Raw genomic sequence first — 22,704 nt, forward strand, 5'->3', positions numbered from 1 at the left:
AAAAATATCACTTTTCACCTAGAAAACACGTATTCCAAATATGCAAAGGCATCTGCTTTCAGAAAGCTACATTTTTGTAGTCCCCAACTGAGACATGTTTTTACACATCCCAGCTTTAATAGTCACATCACATTACTTGATTCAGCACAGCGTAATGCAGTCTAACTAATGCAACTAGATGCCAAAACATCACTGAAAAAAATCCATCACCTGGAAAATGTGAAAAATAAAGGCAGTTTTCAGAAAACAAAGGTTAAGTAAATCAAAGTTTTCAAGGGAGAAAACTCAGATAAAATTTTTTTATTTCATCTCAAGGTCTTGAGGGATTTTTTTCCCTCTGCAAGACCCTGTGTTGTGGAAGAGCTTCATCCTTTAAAAGGGAATTTGGGCCTCAATTATCTATGACAAGCTTGTTTAAGGAGCCCATCTAGGCAGTTAATCAGATAACAAGCACTTGGAATATTGTCAGGACTCAGTTGCAAGGAAGAATTCATAGAGATGCTTTCCCAGGGAGACTTGCTCCCAGGACTGACAACACAGATCCAAATGGGAGTGAGGGCAGGGCTCAGCAACCCATAAGCCCTAGGGGACAGACGCTAGTTAAATTATTTTAGATTTAATCAATTGGAATCCCAGCAGAGGATGTTTATCTTGCATATGTTTGGGACCGTATGGAATTCTCAAGGAGCCCTGTGGGAAGAGGAGCTGATGGAAGGAGTGTCTGAAGTACCATTCCTAGAACAGCAGGGTGCATTACGGGCAAATCTAAAAAGATTCAGTGGCTCCAAGCTTAGGATTGAAAAGCTGACCAGATGTACATACTTTTAAGCCAAGACAGTCCCTTTTTAAGCCTTGTCCTGGCCATCCCTACTTTTTTTCTATCCCCCAGGAGAGGACATTTATCCTGTATTCTCTTGATGACTCAATCAGCTGACAAGAACAAATGGGACAAATATCCATTTTTGTCAAAACAATGGGTTGCGGTGAGGAGAAACGCATGGGGAGAAGAGGTGAGGGGAGATGTCAGTACCATGGAAGGTGCACTCCAGCATTTAAGGAGCCAGCAGGGTTCCAAGCACCAACAGCAGCTGGTGAGGGCAACAGGATTCCAGCCACTGGTAACAGGTTGGGTCAGGTGAGTGGTTGGGGTGTCCCATTCCATGTCACCCTACTTTGCATCTCAGAGTACCATTGAGAAACAGGATCACCATACATGGGCAGAGTGTGCTGTACAGGAAATGGTTGTTTACTTTGCAGGAACCGATTGAAAAAGGTGTGATGTAATGCATAGTATATATGCAAAGTAATGTGTAAATGCATATAAAGGCAGCAGTTGTCTGTAGAACTTTGGATGTGTGTTATGTTTTCATATCCACTTGAGTCTAGTCAACTCCTCCTAGTCTAAATAGAGGAACTTAAATGACAACATCTGTATGTTAACTGAGTGTTTTGGATGTCAGTGAGCTGTATGAAGCCTTCCCCCAGAAAAATGAGCAAAGAGGAAAAAGGTCTCCTAGGGAATCCCAACAATGGCTCCCACTCACATCATGTCTAAAAATAGTTCAAGTTTTGCAGGGCAAGGACCATGTTTTACTTGTTCTGTGAAGTATCCAGCACTGGTAAGGCCCAACCCAACATTCACTGAACACAATGAAAATGACTTATTGGCTTCAGTAGGTGTTGGATAGAGAGTTATAAGTCCTGAATAAATAATATTATTGTAATATTGCAGAGCAACTGGTTACCTGTACATTAAAAATGCAAAGCAAGTCACAAATACAAATATTTTAGTTTCAAGAAAAAAATTAAAAAGTGAACTAAGAGATTCTAATAATTTTTATTCTTTGTAAAAAAGCAACTAATATAAGTCAATTTCTCTAAGGAAAACATTTTAATATAAAAATGTATTTAAACGCACAAGAAATGGTAGAGCTTACCAACAGTATGTACAAAAACACTATTCAGGGAGCCAATCACACACAACTAGAGACAAATCAATAATAAATGAAATGTTTAAAAACTCTGGCCTTTAGCAGAGTCTGCTCATCTTAAGCTAGTAAAAGGATTCCTATCAACCCACAGATCTTAGCTTCAGCAGTGAGAACGATCAATATATTTGTACTATCAATGCTCCAAGGACCACATTCATCAAGAAAATTCTCAAAACCTTTTTTCTATTAGTTATCCATTGTTATTCAGTTACTACTTTTCCGTAAGCCTTTGAGTCACACAGCGGTCAATCAAGTGAACACATGGGTTTTTTCCCCAATGCTTCTTCCATTAGCAAGCCTGTGGTTTTTTATATTTTTTGGGGTGGGAAGCAGTAGACAATTGGAGCTGAAGTGTACCTTGGTCAATTCAGGTTGCTTAAATCAAATCTGAAATGTAACTTTCTGAGCATCTAGTCTTGTTTTGCTTTCTCCCTAAAAGACAAGTTAATGAACTATGAAAAAGGTGTTAAACTTATGCACTTATTCTGTACAACTTCAAAAGTTGATGTAGCATTAGTTTCATTGCTGATAGTCTATTTAGAATATAATATTGAACTGCTACCAGCTTTTTCCAGGTGTAATTTCATTTCTGTTTGACCATTTCTGTTATGAAGCAGTGCTTTTGCTTAAGTGACATCATAGCCATCACAGCTTTTTTTGAAAACCTGAAATGAATTAAACTTTATGAATGATCCCACCTTCCTAGGATTAACAAGAACTATCAAACTGGGAACATGTACCAATTATCCCCTTCTGAGGAAACCGTTAGTACTTTGGTGACCCAGGTTTACTGCAAAACTGGATTTGTGACTGTTCCAAATCCAGTTCTAAATGTGGTTTAATTGTCTATTCTTGGTCAGGTATCCTTTTTATCTATTTGCAGAAAACATTTGGTTCCCACTGCTGTATAGGGAAAAATTCTGTTCTTTATATAATGGCCTAGAGTTTAAGGCCAGAAAGATTTGTAGCATGTAGCCTGACTTCTTGTATATCACAGGCCACCAGAACCAATCAGCCCCCACACACTAATCCCAAGAACCAAATTAGACAAAAAATATTATAGCCCACATGGTATTAAACACATGTTCCACAGGCAGAAAATAGGAGGGACTGAGGTGAATCAATGGACCCTTGCAATGTTAGGGATTTATGTCAAACATACTCAGTTATTCCCAGCAAATGACCTCCTCTGTATGGTACAGAGGAAGGCAAAAAGTCACTGTGAATCTGTCAGAGGAAAAAAATTGCTTTCCAATTCCATCTAATGTGATCAGTTAAATGCTGAGCATGCCTCCCACACATAGTTTTTTGTTTCTACTGGTGATGTACATATCCATGCCTTGGTTCACACAAATTATTCCACACATGGATGGAAAAGATTAGAGGGAACATTGCTTATCCTTAATATATCAAAAATACAGGGGAGGAAGATGGATTTCTCAGATATATATTCAAAAATAGTTCAACAAATTCTAGTCTTGGCCTTGTTTATCCATCACGTCACCATCTCAGACACACAAGGTGGACTGCCTTACACAGCAGGAAAAGGGCTGCTTAGGCTGCATATCCACTGAAAACCCAGACACAAATTCTGAAGAGTGCAATCCCATGGGACAGGTGTTTCTTTAGGTACAATCCAGAAGTCTAACCTCCCAGTCATTAAATTACACCCAGAACTCATCCTGCACTGCTATTCACTCATCAGCCACAATTCAAAGCCCTCTAAAGAGAAGGAATTGGTGGACTAGTATTAATGTCCACACATGTAACCGTATCTGCAAAACTCCAATTGGATCTCGTGCAAATGATGGCTTTGGACTGGATGAAAGTGACAGAGAGGAAGGTATTTTGCTGATTAATGTAACCCCCAAGGAGATTGCTTGGATTCCCAGGGCTTTGTCTGCTGGCAGCTCAGGGAGAGGCACTCTGAGTTTGCCTTGGCTCCCCCTCCCTACCAGGGCCAGAGTCTGCCCGGCAACCCACAGGGAGTGAGATGCCCCTCCCAGGGGGAAGGAGAGACCATTGTTGAGGGGAGTCTGGAGCCAGCCAGGAAAAGGGGAGGACTGAGTGTGTGGGAGCTAGTAAGCCCCAGGCCTGCATGCAGGGTTCCCCCTGAGAACTGGCCTCTAGGGACCTGAAGGCAGGATCCCTCAGCTGGGTTTATGTCTCCACTGTTGATTCCCAGTTGTGGAGTTTGCTGGGAGGCTTCCCCAGCCAGGCGGAGTTGGCTCTCCAGCTCCCTGGGTGAGAGAGTCACTGCATGGTCAGCTGGGCTCTAGCAGCAAGTTCAGGGCTGCTGCCTGCTGTGTGGGTCTGGAGGCTGGCCTGGGAGGCTATAGTTTTGAATTTTGGTGCAGTTGTGTGGTCTGCATCTTGAGCCCTGCACCCCTTCACAGTGAGGGGAAATTCTGGGACCGAAGCAGCCTGGTTCCTGCTTGAAGAGGACCCCTGTGAGGAGAGAGCAGCCCCTTTGCAGAGACTGAGTCATCTCTCAACCTGAGGCTCATTCATGGAGTGTGTGAGTGCACCAATTTTTAGTTAGTCAGGCAGGGAATTTGTTTGGGGATTTTATTACCTGCAGCCTATTAAACTGTGGAGGGATTTGCTGCCTTCTCCCATTTGTGAGTCCTTTGGGCTGTACTGGACCTAGTCAGCCCCACTGCTAAACCTCTGCAGAGAAGGATTGTGTGGTCAACAGTCATCAAGGGCCCCAACAAAGTACGCGTACCAACGGGACACTAACTTCACAGTTGCAGGGCACCGGTGACCCTAAAAATAATGTTTTACCCTGTTCTGTTATAATTGTCTCCTGTTTAATATAATTGTGTTTATTATAGTGTATGTGTTTGTGTTATTTTCTGGGAGTCTCCAACTATCTGGCGAATACGTGGGGATTATCCTGGGCTAGAATTTTCCTCCCAAGCTGCCCTGGCAACCCTGCTAGGAAGGAGTGAGGGGGGTGGAGGCACCGCCAAGTACATCAATCAGAAAGAATAAAATTGAGTAGGTGGCGGGATCCAGAAGAACCCAGACCTATCCATCCGAACCTGAAAGGAGATTGGCTCTAAAAGAAGGTAACCAGGTGGAGAGGGGGCGCTACATTAACCTGTTTTCGAAAGACCCAACAAGATTCACGGCTGCACATTTTAGCTCCTTCCTCTAGTGTAAACCTTCACAACTGAGGTTCAGGCTTCACAAACTTGAAGCAATAAAGAAACCTCAAGCAAGCCAATATACGAGCTAATATACAAATCTACTGATTAATTTTACCTATTCCACACAATGCAGATTAGAAAAAAATCTAAATAAAGCATTTTAAATGCATCGGTAAGTGATTACTCTCTGGTTCAGAGCAAGTCATATAACCCACTAGCACAACATCAAGTAGATATATATGCAGAAATAATAAGAACAACATCTGAGCCCAAAAACTCAAAGCAGCTCTTTCACATTTCTACTAACTGCAGCATTCAAAAGTGAGGCTGCAGCCAATTATCTTCCAGATTAAAAGGACACATGCACCTCTTCTGTAGTGCATCCACAGCACACATACACAGTTACTGCTTTAAAGTTTCAGACTGTTACCTCAGTTCCCCTAATCCCTTTATGAATTCAAGTATACCTGAGGAATCTAACCAAGTCCTCTTTTCATCTATGTATGATATACAGTCTTCTGAGGAAACACAAAATACACTCTCAGACGAGAGCAACTACTTTGTGTGAGAATCTCTAGGTCAAGCTTGCTGTTTCATTTTAAGGTGTTCTCCATAAAAGGGCACTTCATATACTTTTCTCCAGACAAATGAGAACTGCTGCATTCAATCCCATGCAAGGACAAGTTCTTCATATTAATTGGTACCTATTACCTCTTTGAAGTATCACTTTCTATAACTAGTTAAGAGTGATGGAAGTCTCCAGACCTAACCAAAGATCCAGTGATATACATCCAGCTTCGTAAGTTACCTGGCTTCTACAATCATGATGGACGAACTCCAAACAGAGTCACGGCTTGAATTAAGTGGATGTTTAACTATACGTGCAGAGGTATATCCTATTCTCATTTCAGTGCTATTTAGACACCTGGCTATTCATAGTCTAAACTGACATACCAGTTCCTCCTTGAAATATTCTAGGCCTGAGTTTCCTCACACTAAAGCTATGTAAATCAGGTGGAACTCCAATTAAGTCAAAGAAGTTAGACTGGAATAAACCCCATAATTAGCGAGAGGATAATTGGGCCTCTCTTGTCACATCTAAACAAATCACTATGTAGCGCAATAACAAACAAATATATAGTAAAAGCAAATTACCAACATCAAAATGAGGTACAGTACAAGGAACACAGAACTGCAAGAGTGCCTGGCTGCGGAAGCAGGGCTGTAATTGGTGAGGGGAGAGGGCAACAGTAAGGGGTCTCAAAATTAGACTGGAGAAAGTACACAAGAGTGGAGTAGACAAGAATAATTTGTTCTTAAAAAGGGACATAACAGCATACAAATTTTTCAAAGATGTATACATTAGGGACAGAGGAGAGTGATTTGTCAGGGGCTGTAACTATGTGTAATGGGGTAAAATGGAGACAGGAAATTACAGACTGAATATCTTCAAAAGCTTCCTGGCAATGAGAGCTTCTGGATGTAGAACAGTCTCTTAGGGAAAGTGATGGAAACCTCAATGCTTGGCAATTTTAAAAATTAGGCTGAACAAAATACTAGAAATACATTGTAGGGGGTAATGCATTTGCAAGAAAATGCACTAGATGATCATGTAGGACTTTTTGAGCTATAACTTGTGGTATACAGTAGTTCACAATTCCATTTCGCAATGAGATATGTAGACAAAATTCAATTTCACATTCACCCATCGAAAGCGAAGACAGGTTCTTCTGGTTATGGTAAAGAATGAATTTAATTGCAGTTAACGTCTACTATATATTTGAGAGAGTCTGTCTGTCCATCCATCAATTCAATAACGCCTCCTAAACAGTGAGAGCTAGAAACACCAAATTCGGAATACAGCTTCCTCTTATCACAACTTAAAACAAGGTCAGGGTTTGGAGGTTGTGCCAGAATAATTGGATGTGCCCAGAATGGGATTGCTTCTCATAAAACTATACAGAAGAGCGTCAGAATAACTAGGCTGATGAAAGGGGCTGGCTGGGGGCACGACCCCCTTCCAGGACTATCCTGGCCCTGAGCCTCCCACCCCTCCAGCACCCTTTAGGGAGGGTAGGGGAATTGAAGCTCCTCCTCTCCCCCCAGTTCATATGGGGATGCATTAAACCATACAAAAAATAAACAACATTACCAGGCTGATGAAAGGGGCTGACTGGGGGGTACCTGTCTCTGTTTGGGACTGCCACAGCCCCACGACTCCCACTCCCAGCTCTTTAGGGAGACCAGGGAAGGCTGAAGCGCCCCTCCCCCCCAATTCGTACTGTATATTGCTGGCTATTCTGCTTCATCAAGGAGTGAAGGGAAAGTGCACAGTTTACTGAATTCCTCACTCTGGCTGGGTAATGCAGGGGGCAGACGAACTTGAACCTGCCCCAGCCAGGGGACATGACCTCTCTCGCAGCTTTGCACGCTGGAGCTGCAGTGGCTATGGAGAGGCAATCCTCTCTCCCTGTGACCACCTGCATACTGAATCTCTCATCCCCAGCCCCACCCCAGAACATACGTGAAAATGTACATGCTTCATTTAAATCATATTTTTTTAAAAAACCAACCAACCAAACAAACCATACCTTAACTGAGTTAAGTACCTGAGCAATGCCAAGTAAATCTTATAGTTATAATATTTATATTTCTGAAACTTGTGAGAACAAATGGTTGGAGAACAAGTTATACTAGCCTGTTCAAATATGTATTATACTATTGTTACAAATGACCACATTAGACTTTAGAAATGACCATACCACCACAATACTTTTTGTATTAAATATTTTTCAATTAAACTTTATATTTTTACTTTTATGTCCCAGCCCTGAATGTGCAGATTCTTATCTTTCCTTAATAACTCAGGAGAAAATCAAGACGACAATCTACCTCCAAGCTTTCTAATCTGTAAGAAGCATTGATGCATTTGAGTTTACCTAGGTTTCTCTGAACAGAGAGCAGGAAGGAGAAGGAAAACTGTGTCTTACCTCCTCCCCGTCCACCTCACTGATAAAATGTGCCTACGGAAGCACCACAAGGAAACAGCAGTCCCTGTGTTTGCTATCTAGATGGCTTCTTAAATAGTGTGTGCAATGCACAGAGCAGTGTTACTCAAAGTGGGTCAGGTTTTTTTTCTATTATTTAAAGTAATGGGAGTTAAGCAGTCATTTGAAGATGGAGACGAGGTCTTGAGCTTCCATGTATCAATGTTAATGAACAGAGCAAGGAGCATGAATAAAATAAGCTCCACTGAACAATCGGTAGTTTTTAAAATTAGACGGTTATTGTTTTTCTTTTAAAAAATAGTACCCCCAAAGCATTACGAAAGAGGAGCTCTCTCTCAATGTAGCCAGCTTTGTCTGCTGCTTGTGCATGCTAATGTGAGGCTTCCTTAATGTGTGGGAATTAATTTTCTAAGTTATGCCATTTCTGCGGCTAGACTGGGAATACATAATCACCACTTTGAGCATGTGGTTGTTGCAAGATAATGCTAACACCTCTCCTGTGGGATATGATGAAACAATGGGCTTCAACCTCTCCCTGAAGTCAGCTACTTGAGATATATCCTCTGACACTGCAAATCTCAGCCAGGTCATTACTCTCATTAGACTCTTTAAATACCACCTGTTCTCCCTGAGAAAAAGCGCTAGCAGAAGGAAATATGTAGAGTTATGCTTGTCCTCTGCAAGCAACAGCAATGGCAAGTTTGCAAAGGATATGTAACTATTATATATTTGCTATTATCTTGGATCTTCATTATAGAGTATCACAACTGCCACTAGATGTAATAGAGATAGATAAGTGCAGTCCAGTGTGGTTTGAAGAAAGTAACTAATTTGAAGCATATACATGCCATTCTCTATTCACTAAGGGCAAGTCTACACTATTAACTTAAATCGACCTATGTTAGATCAACTTACAGCCACCACAGAAATTATTGTGATGGTTCATATCCACATTACCCTTCTACTGTCAGAAGGCCAGTGCAGCTGTGGAGAACCGGGGCGGGAGGGAGGGTTTGGAATCTGGTTGGCTGACATTCTCCCGGCAGGGGTGGGGACCTGACAGATTGGACAGCATCCCAGATCAAAGCAGGGAGTTCAAGGGCCTATGAGGCAGCAGGACTTGACACAGGGAGCTCAGGGATCAACCTGACTTGGAGTGGAAACCAGAAGTATCCCAGCTGCTGAGCTGGCTTTCTTGTCAATTTCATGGCTCCTGATAGCCAATAGATGTAAGAAACATAATGTCTACAGGGACACCACATTGTGCTAACTGCATCAACAAAAACTCATATGTTTCTGGGGGAGATGGAGCTGTAGTAGGACACTTACAGTGGTGAAAGCCAGGCTGTCTGTATACCGTGACATAATTTGGTCAATGTAAGCTCCCTTATGTACACCTAACACCATCATGTAGGCTGAGCCTCAGTAATATATTCTTGTCAACCCCCTTCCTAGGGCTTTCTCCAGCACACAATTAATCTTACAGTATGGGTGACTATGAAATAGATACAGAAGGATAAGAGTTCTGATGAAGTGAATTCACTTTGAATTTCAAACAGTTTTGCCCTATTTTCTAACTTCTAGTCAATTATGACCTTTCAAGGACTTTTGTCACAACTCTTTCTGCTTGAGATAGACAACACTGCAAACAATTTGAAAAAGGCATTTTGGAGAAGCCCAGTTTCAATTTTGAGGCACAGTTATTGATTACTATGTCTCTGTAATACTTCAGGGGTCACATCTATGTCCCTAGTTTGTATGTGAAAAAAAAAAATCTTTCTGTATGTCAACCTCCATTTTCAGTTACACTTGCATTATTATATTGTGTTGTCATGTTGGATCGCATCATTCCTCTTGCATTTCAGGGCAGTGGAGGGTGGCACATAGATGTCTGAGACCGAATGAGAGGGACATCAACAAATTATTATCCTTACCCTGGGGTATGACGATGGGGGTTCCTGGAATAGCGGATAACTTTTAAGGATCCTGTGCCAGCACTTCCACTCAATGGAAAATCCCAGCATAAGATCTGAAGAACAAAATCACAGTCTCACTTAAAAAAGAAACATACTTTGTAAGACCTGATCTATACAACACAGTTAGGGTGACACAAGGCAGCTTATGACAACCTAGCTATGGATGTGTCTACACTTAAATTTGGTTCCTGCAGATTTAAGTGCCATGCTATGCAGATTTAATAACACCACCTGTTCAAATAGTGTAGAGTCATAGTTGATGTAATTAGGTCAACTCTGTGTTAATGCAGACAATATGTAACTAAGACCACTCCTTACTGGCCTCCAGAAGCTGACTTACAAGGCCCCAAATTGAGCACTCTTGTCACCATTGTGAACTCCACTGCCCAGGGCCTAGGAAGCCTTCCCTCCCCTTTTAAGCCCCATGAATTTTTTTAATTCTGTCTCCTAGTTGCCCAGGTTGGCAAGCACATCTAACAATTCTCCACTATTGAGTGTGACTGCCCCGCTGACCATGCCAGCTAAACACTTCAGATGCAGGCCTGTTTGAAATAGACAGGAGATGTTAGATCTCCAGGGCCTATGGGGACAAGAGGATTTGCAGGCACATATCTGAACCAATTGTAGAAACATGGATTTCTATGAGAAGATTTCTCATGGAATGTAGAAGGACTACAACATGGACTGCCAAGCACCATATGAAAGCGATAGAGTGAGTTCAGCATTTTAAGTTTCTATGTTCAATATTAATATGCTGCCACTGTAAACTTCTGAGTCTCCCCTTGCACTCCCAGGGGGCACCTGACCCAGATAAAAGAGAAGGAAGAAGAGAACTTAGGATGATGAGTCCAAGAGACCTTGCAAGCCAGTGCTATGTCAGAATGAGCACAGGGCCTGGAGTTTCACCCTTGCAGGCAGCATGGAAGAGGGATAGGGTGGAGAGGCAAAAGCTGAAGGAATAGGAGGATGTGCATCATGCATCTTCCCTGACAAACCTACATGGATTGCAATAAAGTATACCCAGTGATCTGCCAGCACATGCATAACCAGAAAAAAGAAGCAGTTTCTATTGATATACTCAGTGGCAAGATGGCCTGGTACTAGAAAAAGGATGTGTGAGCTATCTATTGCTCTCCAGAGATTGGGAATACTGTTGCTGAAAAATATGTTCTGCATATTGCTCAAAGTCACAGTCCTGTGAGTAGATTTCCTGACTCCTAATAGTTACCAGTAATCTGATAATGCAGGTTTCCACAGTGCAATTGTCACTCCCTTCTCAACTGTCAGAAAGCTCTCCTTTTTAGTGTCCCTGTGTTGAAGAGCTGAGGTATCCTCTGTACAGACATCTGAAAGTTCTCTAGCCACTGCTAGTCATCCTAGCTGTATGACCAGTTAATGCTTGTTTCTCTGGCTCAAAACTGGCATTCTACCATTTCCTGCTGCTCCATTAACATCTCTATAAAAGCCTTCAATTGTTTCTATGTCCCAGAGTAATCTAGCCTCCAAAGCATTGTCAGTTCTACAACACCCATGAAAACCATGAAGACTTATGCCAAATCCATGCCTTTGTCAAAGATAGAGGGCACGGAGGCAGGACTTGAGTGTTTGTGGGATTTTGAAAAAGTGAGAAAATTCAGACTTTTACATTATGGGAAGTTGACTTCATGAGCCCAGTCACATCTGAGTGATTCATTTCAGTCCCATCAGGCATTGCAAGAATTTCCCAAAAGACACTGTGCTAGATGGTCACAATTTGGACAGAGGAATATTGAACCACAGTGCTCTGCATCTTGTGTTGATACAACCATTCCTGGCGAGCGTGTGCAACACAAACACAAGGAGCCAAGTTTGCACATGCACAAGCAATGCAAGAACTTCAGCAGTGGTTCTTAGGTTGACATTATAAAATTATGTCAACATGGTATAAGCAAGGGAGGGACCATTGCTAGAATGAGAGGACCAGGCAGGAGAAGGTGGGACAGGAGCAGCCTGAAGAACACTGACCAACATCAAAAAAAGTCTCTTAAGAGTAACTTGTGAGGAAGCTGAGGGAGGGAGTTTGCATGTACATTTGTTCAGATGTTTGACAGCCTTGGTAGATCAGCGTGTGCCATGTTGATCGGTCTTGTGCCAGGGTCTCCCAGCAGGTGGTGTCAATATCCAGGGACTTGAGAGAGGCTTTAAGCGTATCTTTGTATCGCTTCTTTTGTCCCCCGTGCGATCGCTTCCCTTGAAACAGCTCACCATAGAAGAGCTGTTTAGGGATGCGATGATCTGGCATCCTTGCAACATGGCCTGCCCAGCGTGTCTGAGCTTTCATCAGCAGGGTGTAAACTGACGGCAGACCTGCTCTAGAAAGGACTTCTGTGTCTGGCACCTTATCCTGCCACCGGATCCTCAGAAGTCTGCGGAGGCAAATCGTGTGGAAGTGGTTCAGTTGCCTAGCGTGCCTCCTGTATACAGTCCAAGTCTCACTGGCGTACATCAGGGTAGTTAACACTACTGCTCGATAGACTTTAAGCTTTGTAGCAAGACTTATTCCACGGCGGTCCCACACTTTGGTCAACAGTCTGCCGAACGCAGAGCTTGCCTTGGCGACTCTGCAGTTGACCTCGATGTCAATTGTCACTGAGCGGGAGAGGGTGCTGCCAAGATATGTAAATTGGTCCACTGCTTGCAGCTTTTGTCCCTTCACTGTGATGGTGGGCACTTGATGCTGAGCTTTTGGAGCTGGCTGGTGCATCACTTCGGTTTTCTTTGTGTTGATGAGAAGGCCGAAGTTGTCGCATGCTGCTGCAAATTTGTCCATGCTGGCTTGCATTTCCTGCTCTGATCCAGCATTCAGGGCGCAGTCATCAGCAAAAAGGAGATCTCGTAACACAGTCTCTTTTATCTTGGTGACAGCCTGGAGTCTTTGCAGGTTAAACAATTTCCCATCGGTCCTGTATCTCAGTCTGATTCCCAAGGAACTGTTCTGAAAGGCGTCTGACAGCATGGCTGAAAACATTATGCTGAACAGGGTCGGTGCCAGCACACACCCTTGCTTGACGCCGTTTGTGACGGGAAAGGCCTCTGAAGCTTCTCCATCATCCAAAACACGAGCCGTCATGCCGTCGTGGAACTGACGTACCATCAAGACGAATCTGTCAGGGCACCCAAACTTCGACATGATGCGCCACAGACCTTCGCGACTGACAGTGTCAAAAGCCTTGGTGAGATCCACGAAGGTGGTGTACAGTTCACGATTCTGCTCTTGACACTTCTCTTGAAGCTGTCGGGCTGCGAAGATCATATCCACCGTGCCACGCTCTTTGCGGAAGCCGCACTGTGTCTCGGGTAATAAACCCTGTTCCAGGTGGTTAATCAGACGATTCAGCAACACTCGTGCAAGGATCTTACCTGCGATGGAAAGCAGTGATATTCCTCTATGATTATCGCAAACTTGTCGATTTCCTTTCCTCTTGTAGAGGTGTACGATAGACGCGTCTTTCAGTTCCTGAGGAATAGATCCTTGATTCCAGAAGGACTGGAACAGCTGAGTGAGTTTGTTGACAAGCACTGCACCACCACCCTTATAGACTTCCGCTGGAATCGCATCAGATCCTGGGGCCTTGCCACTGGACAGCTGGCTGATGGCCTGTAAGGTTTCAGTCTCTGATGGTGAGACATCCAGGCTGTGGTTGATATCCGCCTGGGGCATTCTATCAATCGCCTCGTTATTGATGGAAGATGGGTGGTTCAGTACGGATTGGAAGTGCTCAGCCCAACGCTGTAAAATCAGAGCCTTCTCAGTAATGAGAGTTGCACCATCTGAGTCCAGTAGAGGGGAACTCCCTGAGGGCTGAGGTCCATACAAGGATCTAAGGGCTTCGTAGAACCGTTTGGCATCGTTTCTATCAGAAAACTTCTGGATTTCATCTGCTTTGGCACTCAACCAGGAGTCCTGCATCTTACGAAGCTTGTTCTGTACGATCCTGCGAATGTTGTTGAAGGCATTTTTCTTAGCTGTTGACGATGGGTCATTCTGGTGAGCACGGTGAAGGCGATGCTTTTCAGCAAGTATGGCCTTGATCTCTTCATCGTTTTCATCAAACCAGTCCTGCTGTTTCCTGTATGAGGGTCCAAGAACCTTTAGTGCAGAAGAGTGCACAATATCCCGGAAGCGTTCCCAGTCCTTCTCAGCATTTTCCTCTAATTGCAGCTCTAAAAGTTGGTTGCCAAGATCTTCTGCTAGTAAAGTTGCTGTGTTGGGGTTCCTCAGTCTACTGACATTGATCTTTTTCATCACAGCTTTGTTTCCCTGCGGACGTCTCTTTGGCTTGATGCGAAAGCTTAATTTGGAGATGATAAGTCTGTGGTCAGTCCAACAGTCAGCACTCGGCATGGCCTTGGTCACCCTTACATCCTGTCCATCTTTCCTCCGCACAATGACATAATCAATGAGATGCCAGTGCTTAGAGCGTGGGTGCATCCAGGACGTCTTTTTGCGAGTGGGCAGGCGGAAGATGGTATTGGTGATGATCAAATCATGAGCCGCACATGTCTTCAGTAATAGTAGGCCATTGCTGTTACATTTACCGATTCCATTTTTTCCAATGACGCCATCCCAGGCAGTGTGATCAGATCCTACTCTCGAGTTGAAATCGCCAAGTAGAATCAGCCTGTCAGTGCGCTTCACGGATGAGAGTAGGGCATCGAGATCTTCATAAAACTTGTCCTTTACTTCATCCGGATTCGTCATTGTGGGCGCGTAAGCGCTGATCAGTGTGGCTTGCTTTCCTCTCGGTAGTGGAAGATGCAGTGTCATGAGTCGGTCATTCACGCCCTTGGGAAGACTGGCAAGTTTGCGGACAAGATGATTCTTAACCGCAAAGCCAACTCCAGATTCACGACGTTCGTCACTGCTGCGTCCACGCCAGAAGAATGTGTAACCACCTCCTGTTTCCATGAGCTGACCTTCATTTGCTAGACGAGTTTCACACAGTGCCGCAATATCGATGTTAAATCTTGTGAGCTCTCTGGCGACCAGGGCTGTTCTTCTTTCTGGGCGGTCTGCTAAAGGGTTGTCCTGAAGCGTGCGTACGTTCCATGTGCCAATAGTGAGTGGTGTCACCTTGCATTTTGTTCGAAATTTTATTGTTCGACCGCATGAGATGGGATCCCCTCCAGCCGCGGTAAGCTGGCCAGGGTTCTGTGAAGCAAACAATGTTTAGGGCACCTTTTCTAGCCCCTTCCTCTTACTACGGAGGTGAGCAGTGCAATCCTAAAGAGGGCTGCTCAGTCACTCAGGTAGACGCCGAATCCAGCTGTTGCTTCCACCAGCAAGAAGACGACCATTAGACCTGAGCCGCCTGTGTGCAGGTCCGCGGCTACAGCTCCCAGTGTATCCACACCTGCTGCTTCGTCGCTCGCCCGTCGCCACAGGACTTAGGAGATGTCGAGATGTCAAGACTTGCGCGTGAATTGGATTAAAGTGAGGGAGAGGTGCGCATAGTCAGCCTCACTCTCTCTTCCCAGATTCCATCTTACTCCAATGGCAGGACTAAAGTCGAGACGGTTGGAGATGGGCTGGGCGCAGTGGTTGACCAGGGCATCTTTCATGTCTTGCCGTGCTCTTAGCGTACCACATCGCTTGCAGAAACCACCTTCATGACCGTTGGTCCTATTCTAGTAGGTCTCATCCGCTCGATCCGCCGGAGTCTGTCTTCACATGCTCGGGATAGACAAGTCCCTATCTCACCGAAGGTCGATGACCCGACGGCTACTCTCAACCTGGTTTAGCCAGCCTGTCGAAGCTGTTGCCCGGGGTGTGGCCGCTGCACATGCTACAGCTACTAGGAGCCACAGGTGAGAGTTGAGTGACAAGTGGGGACCAAAGGTGGACGAGCTGCCCTAAAAGGACACGACATGCCCGTACATCAGAGGTGCTACCCCTCCCTGAACACCCCATACACCCCAAAGATAACTTTACTACATATGAGATGAACAATATGTTTGCAACTTTCAAAGATGGGAGAGGTAACACTGATAATTTAAATGAGACATCTGTTGCCAGGCCCACCGAAGGGGAGGGGTGGGATGGGCAAAGGAGGCCAGAGCCCTAGAAACTTTCAGATTGCTGCTGGAGCACCCACGCTGCATGGCTCTGAGGGCTGGTGGGGGCAGCACTATAGTCTAGATGGTGCAGAGGGCTGGCTGCCCCCAGCCCTGCCACTTCCACCAGAGGCCCTGCCCCTTCTTGGGGTGCAGAGCCAGGTCCCCATACACACCTTGCCCAGGGGGCCCACAGAAGCTGTCATTCACCCTGTCTGTTGTTCTTTGTGATAAAGATGATGATGAATCAGTCAGCTCAGCTTCTTCAGCAAGTGTCCAAAACAAAATCCCAAGTAAAAGCTCATCACAAGAGACTGGAACAAGATGCAGAAGTGTGGCCACATTTCCAGGATCAGATTCCATTCACTGTTATCTTGTTGAGAAAGGACTTATTCAGGAGACATGTGAAACTTTTAATTTTTCACCATGGAATAACAGATGTTTCATTGGAACAGTCTGATGGAGTTTACTGCCAAATGGAGACACTGCTGTCAAAACTGGATATTGTATTCCTGTGCAGGGAACAAAACGTTCTGTTTCAAGTCAGGTTTGCAGAACAGCTTCCAAGACATCTCAACATCATGAAGAAAAAAAAATCGTAAATGGTGTGTCATAACGGAAGAAGTTGAAACTTAAACTAAGAAAACAAGAGGCATCAGAAGGCTGTAAGAACTAGGCCATTGCTTAGTCTGGAGAGAACTGCACAACTCTCTTGAGAATTTTGAGACTTGATGAAAAGCTGCTGCAGGAAACTAAAAGGTGAGAAAACTGCAATGTGGTCTGTGTCTCACTATTTCTTGGCGAGAGAAATCTGCCACTTCAGAGTAAAGTTGAATATTGGGAGAAAAACAGAGACGGGAACATCCTGAGAGTGACTGAGTTACTGTCTTAAAAATACCTTGTTTTGTCATTTGGATCCAGTGAAAGCAGATGAAAATGTGCATTCTCTTAGCAAAGACACTCAGAATGTGATCATTCAACTGATGGAAGTGAAAAAAAAAGGCAAAATATTATGAACTAATGCTCAACTGCACACCTGATTGCTCCACATGGAACAAATGGCTGCAACTGTTTGGTATGCAGAAGTGGGTAAAGAACAAGCACCAAGTCAACAGTCTTTTCTGATATTCCTAAATGTCAAAGCCACTACTAAAGCAGAATGTGCTAAAACTGTCTTTGAAGAAGATAGAAGGCGTGGGACTTAGAACACTGGGCTCTTTTGTCTTATTTTTGATAAATGGTTAAAACATGAGGTGCAGGCACCAATTAGGAAACAAAACTACCATGTTGTGTACGTCCTTTGGTATAGTCACAATTGCAACTTGTTGCCTTTTGCTGCTGCTGCAACTTCTTCTCTTCAGTCGAAAATGTTTACTGCACTGCAAAGTTTGTAGTTATTTGCTGGATCTGCAACAAATATCCTACACCTTTTTAAAAAGCATGTGGATATTTTCCTGAAATCCTTGTCTGCAACTACACAGAAGGCAAGTATAAATGCTATCAAATCTCTATGCCTACAGTGATATATTCCAGGAGCTATATTAACTCCACTTTCAACATTATGGTTGGCTCACAAATACAATCACTGTAAGAGAAAATGTCTGCCTACCCTTTAAGGATAGCCTTCACGGTGTGGTACAAAGTATTAAAGAAATCACAAGCAGATTCAGGAAGAGATGTAGATCTTCATATGCATGCAGATTAATAAAAATCATCATCAGCAACCTCTCAGGGTTATTGTAAACAAGTTTTGACATTGCTCTTGAGAAAACCAAAGTGGCTCATGAGTTAGATATAGAACCAATATTTCCAGTTATTAATGGATCTGCTAACAGTGAAATGGATAAAAAAGACAAGTCCAGTATGGTTTTTTGAAAAAAAATGACTTCCGGAAATTATTACAGAAATTTACAGCAGATTTGAAGGGATTTTGTAGCTCTGTATAATGCTTCTCATATATCATTTCTTGACCTAGAATGAATCTGAAAAAGGCATGCAAAGAATTTACTGCAACTGAAGCAACCTCATCAGCAGACTGAGTAGTTGAATTTGTGGTGCTAAAATGTGTTTTTAACACAGATTAAGTAAAAACTGTGCATGAAATTGTGAACTTTATCATTAAGGACAAACTTCACTGAATATTTCCAAATACTTACATAGTTTATTGCATGTAATTAACAATTCCTATTACTTAGGTTTCAGCTGAAGGCCTTTTCTGTTAGACTATGTCTAGAATACAGAGTTTTGTTGGAAAAATGGCCATTTTTCTGACAAAACTTGAGTTATGTCCACACTGCAAGCGCGTTCTTTTGACAATAAATCAAAACAAACAGAGGGCTTTTTGTGCAATTGGTAATCCTCATTCTATGAGGAAGAAGCCTTTTTGCGAAAGAGCTCTCTCTCAAAAAGATATGTGTAGACAGGGAAGAAGGAGTTTTTTTGGAAGAAGAGGAAAGAGAGAAAAGCACAGGTGCCCTGGTGGCTATTCTGTCCATAGCAATCACTGCTTACATGCGAGATAGCGTCCAGACTGCCTGGACGCTATCTTTTGAAAAAGCACATCGCTTTTTCGATGTGTGTTTGCAGTGTGGACGCTGTCTTTTGCAAGAAGTTTTTTTAGAAGATCTCTTCTGAAAAATCTTCTTGCGCAAGAAGCCTGTAGTCTAGACATAGTCTTAGTTATGCTCTTAGGGTGTGTCTAGACTACAGGGTTTTGTCGATAAAAGTGGACTTTTGTCGACAAAACTATACCTGCGTCTACACTGCCGCTGAGTTCTGTTGACATAACGTCGACAGAACTCAGCAGCTTTGTCGACGGCTGTAAACCTCATTCTACGAGGAATAACACCTTTTGTCGACAGAGTTCTGTCGACAGAAGGCACTATTGAATCTACACTGTCCTTTTCGTCTACACTGTCATGTCGACAAAGTGGCTTGCTTTGTCAACAGAACTGGATGTAGTCTAGATGCTCTTTGTCGACAAAAGCTTTGTCGACAGTATCTGTCGACAGAACTTCTGTCGACAAAAGCCTGTAGTCTAGACATAAAGACATGCTTGTGTCTCCATAGTTACAAGAGAGACTGAATGCTTCAACCCTATGAAGGTCACGTTGGAAAGCAGTTGGATTTCACAGAACTGATTGATTCTTTTGGTACAAAAACAAGAAAGATTCTATTTCAATGCAAATAAACTTTAAAATATTCCTTCTCATTTAAGATGAAGTGTTCACTTTGCCTATTTCCAGCCAGGGACTGGTTTCTGATTTAACCCATTCCTTTTATATAACTGGTAACCAGCTGCAAATTCTATGTTATCTATTTCAATGTTTTTCTTCAGCTGATATTATTTCAGCAGTTATCATCACCAGTCAGCACGTAAAGAACATTGGAAGTGGTAAGATGACCAGCTGATTCACTTGTTTTTATCAGTTTTGTAGGGCCTTGTCAATCCACATTTGTTTTTTAAGTATGTTATTTTACTGACTGATCTATTTTCTGAATCTTCATGGGGTAACTGAGTTAGTCTGTACAGGATAAACTTAAAAAGCAAAAACTGGTCTGGTAGTACTTTATAGACTTCGTTATTTTCTGAATGTTTGTCTTTCTGCTTGCTGAATAATTTTTTACTATTTCAAGTATTTTATTTGCTATACAACCAGATTCCATCTGGAGGATCTTCATAGCAAACAACAGTATAATTTAAAATCTTAACATACTTTAAACCATACCTTTGCATTCAAATTATCAGCAGATATAATCCATAAATGAGGTGCAATGTCTAAATTGTATCCCCTTTGCCTTTTAGTATGATAAATAGGAAGCAGTATTGCAACACGGTCAAAGTTCCATTTAATTAATTTTCAATTTGATTTTTTTTTTTACTTTTGAAAGTCTGACAAGAACATTATATTTAAGCAGCAGCACATTGGAGAGTATTCATCCTTTCTATAAATTACAAAATTATAGCAAAATACTGCATCAGTGGCCAAATTTTAACTCTTAAAACTTAATACACAACATTTTCAAGGGCTCTAGCCAGCTGCTAGAGTCCTGGAAGGTTGTTTTATTAATTTGTGACATCAAGTAGCCGCAAAATATCCACTTGCTGCCATATTCCATCTCCCCATAACAGAGACCCTCAAACAGTCATAGGGTCAAGTTGTATCCCACATTTCAAGGGATACCAGACAGAGTCTGAACTCTGGGACTATGCCTGAGTAGTCAGATATGGCCTATGTCTACTCTACAAGCTAAAGTTATGATTCCCCACTCACATAAATATACATGTGCTAACTCTCATCAAGACAGTGTGTGTATATATACACATAGAAGTGACACTGTTGTAATAAGGGGAGTGGTAGCAGAATTTCAAGTAGGTTTCTAGTCAGAAACCATTCAGAACCAGAGCCAGCTGGCTTCAAACACATGGGATCCAAAAGGTTGATTAAGGACTGTAGCCTGGTGATAATCCATGAGGAGGGGAGAAAAGGGCTATAAACACCTCTAGTAAACTCAAGTCTGAACAATGAAGAGTTTTCTCCCTTTGCCAGCTTTCTCTTTTTGTGACTACATTCAAAACCTTTTTAGATAACCATAGCTTTCTTATAACTGACTCCTGGAAGGCTGTTTGGATGAAGGATGAATCAGGATAATTGACAGTGAAGATATTTTAATGGCATCAATAGTATTGCCAAAGAGGAGTCAAATATGAAAACATTATCCCTTTCCGGAAAAGGGATGCTAATGAGACACATCGCAATTGCAAATCCGCGGGGGATTTAAATATCCCCCGCGGCATTTGCATTTACATGGCTGCCGCTTTTTTCCAGCTTGGGGATAAGCCGGAGAAAAGCGCTAGTCTAGACGTGATTCTCCGGAAAATAAGCCCTTTTCCGGAGGATCTCTTATTCCTACTGGTTGGATGATGCCCCGGAGGAGGGTGGCAACCCCCATCAAGGGGGGGGGGGGCCGACACAACCACATGAAGAAAGAATTCACACTGCACTGACTCAAGTGTAGCCAAGCTCCATAGCTCAGAGGTTAAAGCAATCTTCGGGGCCTTAGAGGCAGTTTCATTCAGAAGAAGGATGGGCTTGTGGTTAAGGCATTGGTCTGAGTTCAATGCTTAGCTTTGCCACAGATTCTTGCATGACCTTCAGCAAGTCAATTGAATTCAAAGCCTAACAATGGATTGAACTCTGCTAAATGTGAGTAACCCCTATGTCTTCAGTTAGTTAGTAAATTTCTGTAGTTAAATGACCTCTTTGAGGATAGCAGGTAAGAATACACTTAATGAAGTACTGTATGGCTTATGCATGTGATTAAACATGCTTAAAAGCTTTGCTGAAATGCTTTGCAATACTAATACCTTCTGTGCCTTACTCTGTCCATAAAAGATGGATAATTATAACTCATAAAATCATGACTGGTATGGAAAAAGTGAATAAGGAAAAGTTATTTATTTAGTCCCACAGTATAAGATGTAGGGTTCACCAAATGAAATTAATAGGTAGCAGGTTTAAAAACACCTAAAATGAAGTATTTCAACACACAGTCAACCTGTGGAACTCCTCGCCAGAGGATGTTGTAAAGGCAAGGTCTTTTACATGGTTCAAAAAAGAACTAGATAAATTCATGGAGGATAGGTCCATCAATGACTATTAGCCAAGATGGCCAGGAATTGTGTCCCTAGCTTCTGTTTGTCAGAACTGGGAATGGGTGACAGGGAATAGATCACTTGATGATCACCTGTTTGTAGTGGTCAATTGAGGAAGAACTTTGTACATGTTAGGTTAGGGGTGGTGAGGCCTGCTTTCCTTCCCCCCTTTCCCTTTTTCCTATATCTGATGAGCAAGAAGCAAGTCTTTGGGAACATATACCACTTAAGACAAGCATTGTTGCCAGTATAGCAAGAACAAGTATGAGATAAGGGTAAAAGGCAAGAATGCATAAACAATTCTGTTTACGCTAACGTACTGATAACGTAAACAGGGCCAGAGAACAAGTAGAACTAGATCAGAACCAGATCAATAACTAACAGCTAAGCCCTACGTCAGCACGTAATGAGTAAACCCTGAAAATTTCCAAACTGCCAAACAAGGCAGGAAAACTCTATTTAAGGCTGCCTCAGAGCCTAGCAAATCGAACTTCACCAATGGTCCTTGGATACCAGCGCCTCGGAAGCTGAGACAACCTCCCACTTCATCCGCAGCCTACCCAGGGTTACAGGCTTGCAGGAAGGGACGTAAGTTATGCCACTTCTTTGTTATGTTGTTCTTCCAGTTATGGGGCACAGCTGCTAGCTGTCAGGAAATAAACTACTTGGCTGTGTCTAGACTGGCCACTTTTTCCGGAAAAGCAGGTGCTTTTCCAGAAAAACTTGCCAGCTGTCTACACTGGCCTCTTGAATTTCCGCAAAACCACTGATGAACTCATGTAACATTGTCAGTGTTCTTGTGGAAATACTATGCTGCTCCCATTC

The sequence above is a fragment of the Pelodiscus sinensis genome, chromosome 1, assembly GCF_049634645.1.
Source record: "Pelodiscus sinensis isolate JC-2024 chromosome 1, ASM4963464v1, whole genome shotgun sequence".
NCBI lineage: Eukaryota > Metazoa > Chordata > Testudines > Trionychidae > Pelodiscus > Pelodiscus sinensis.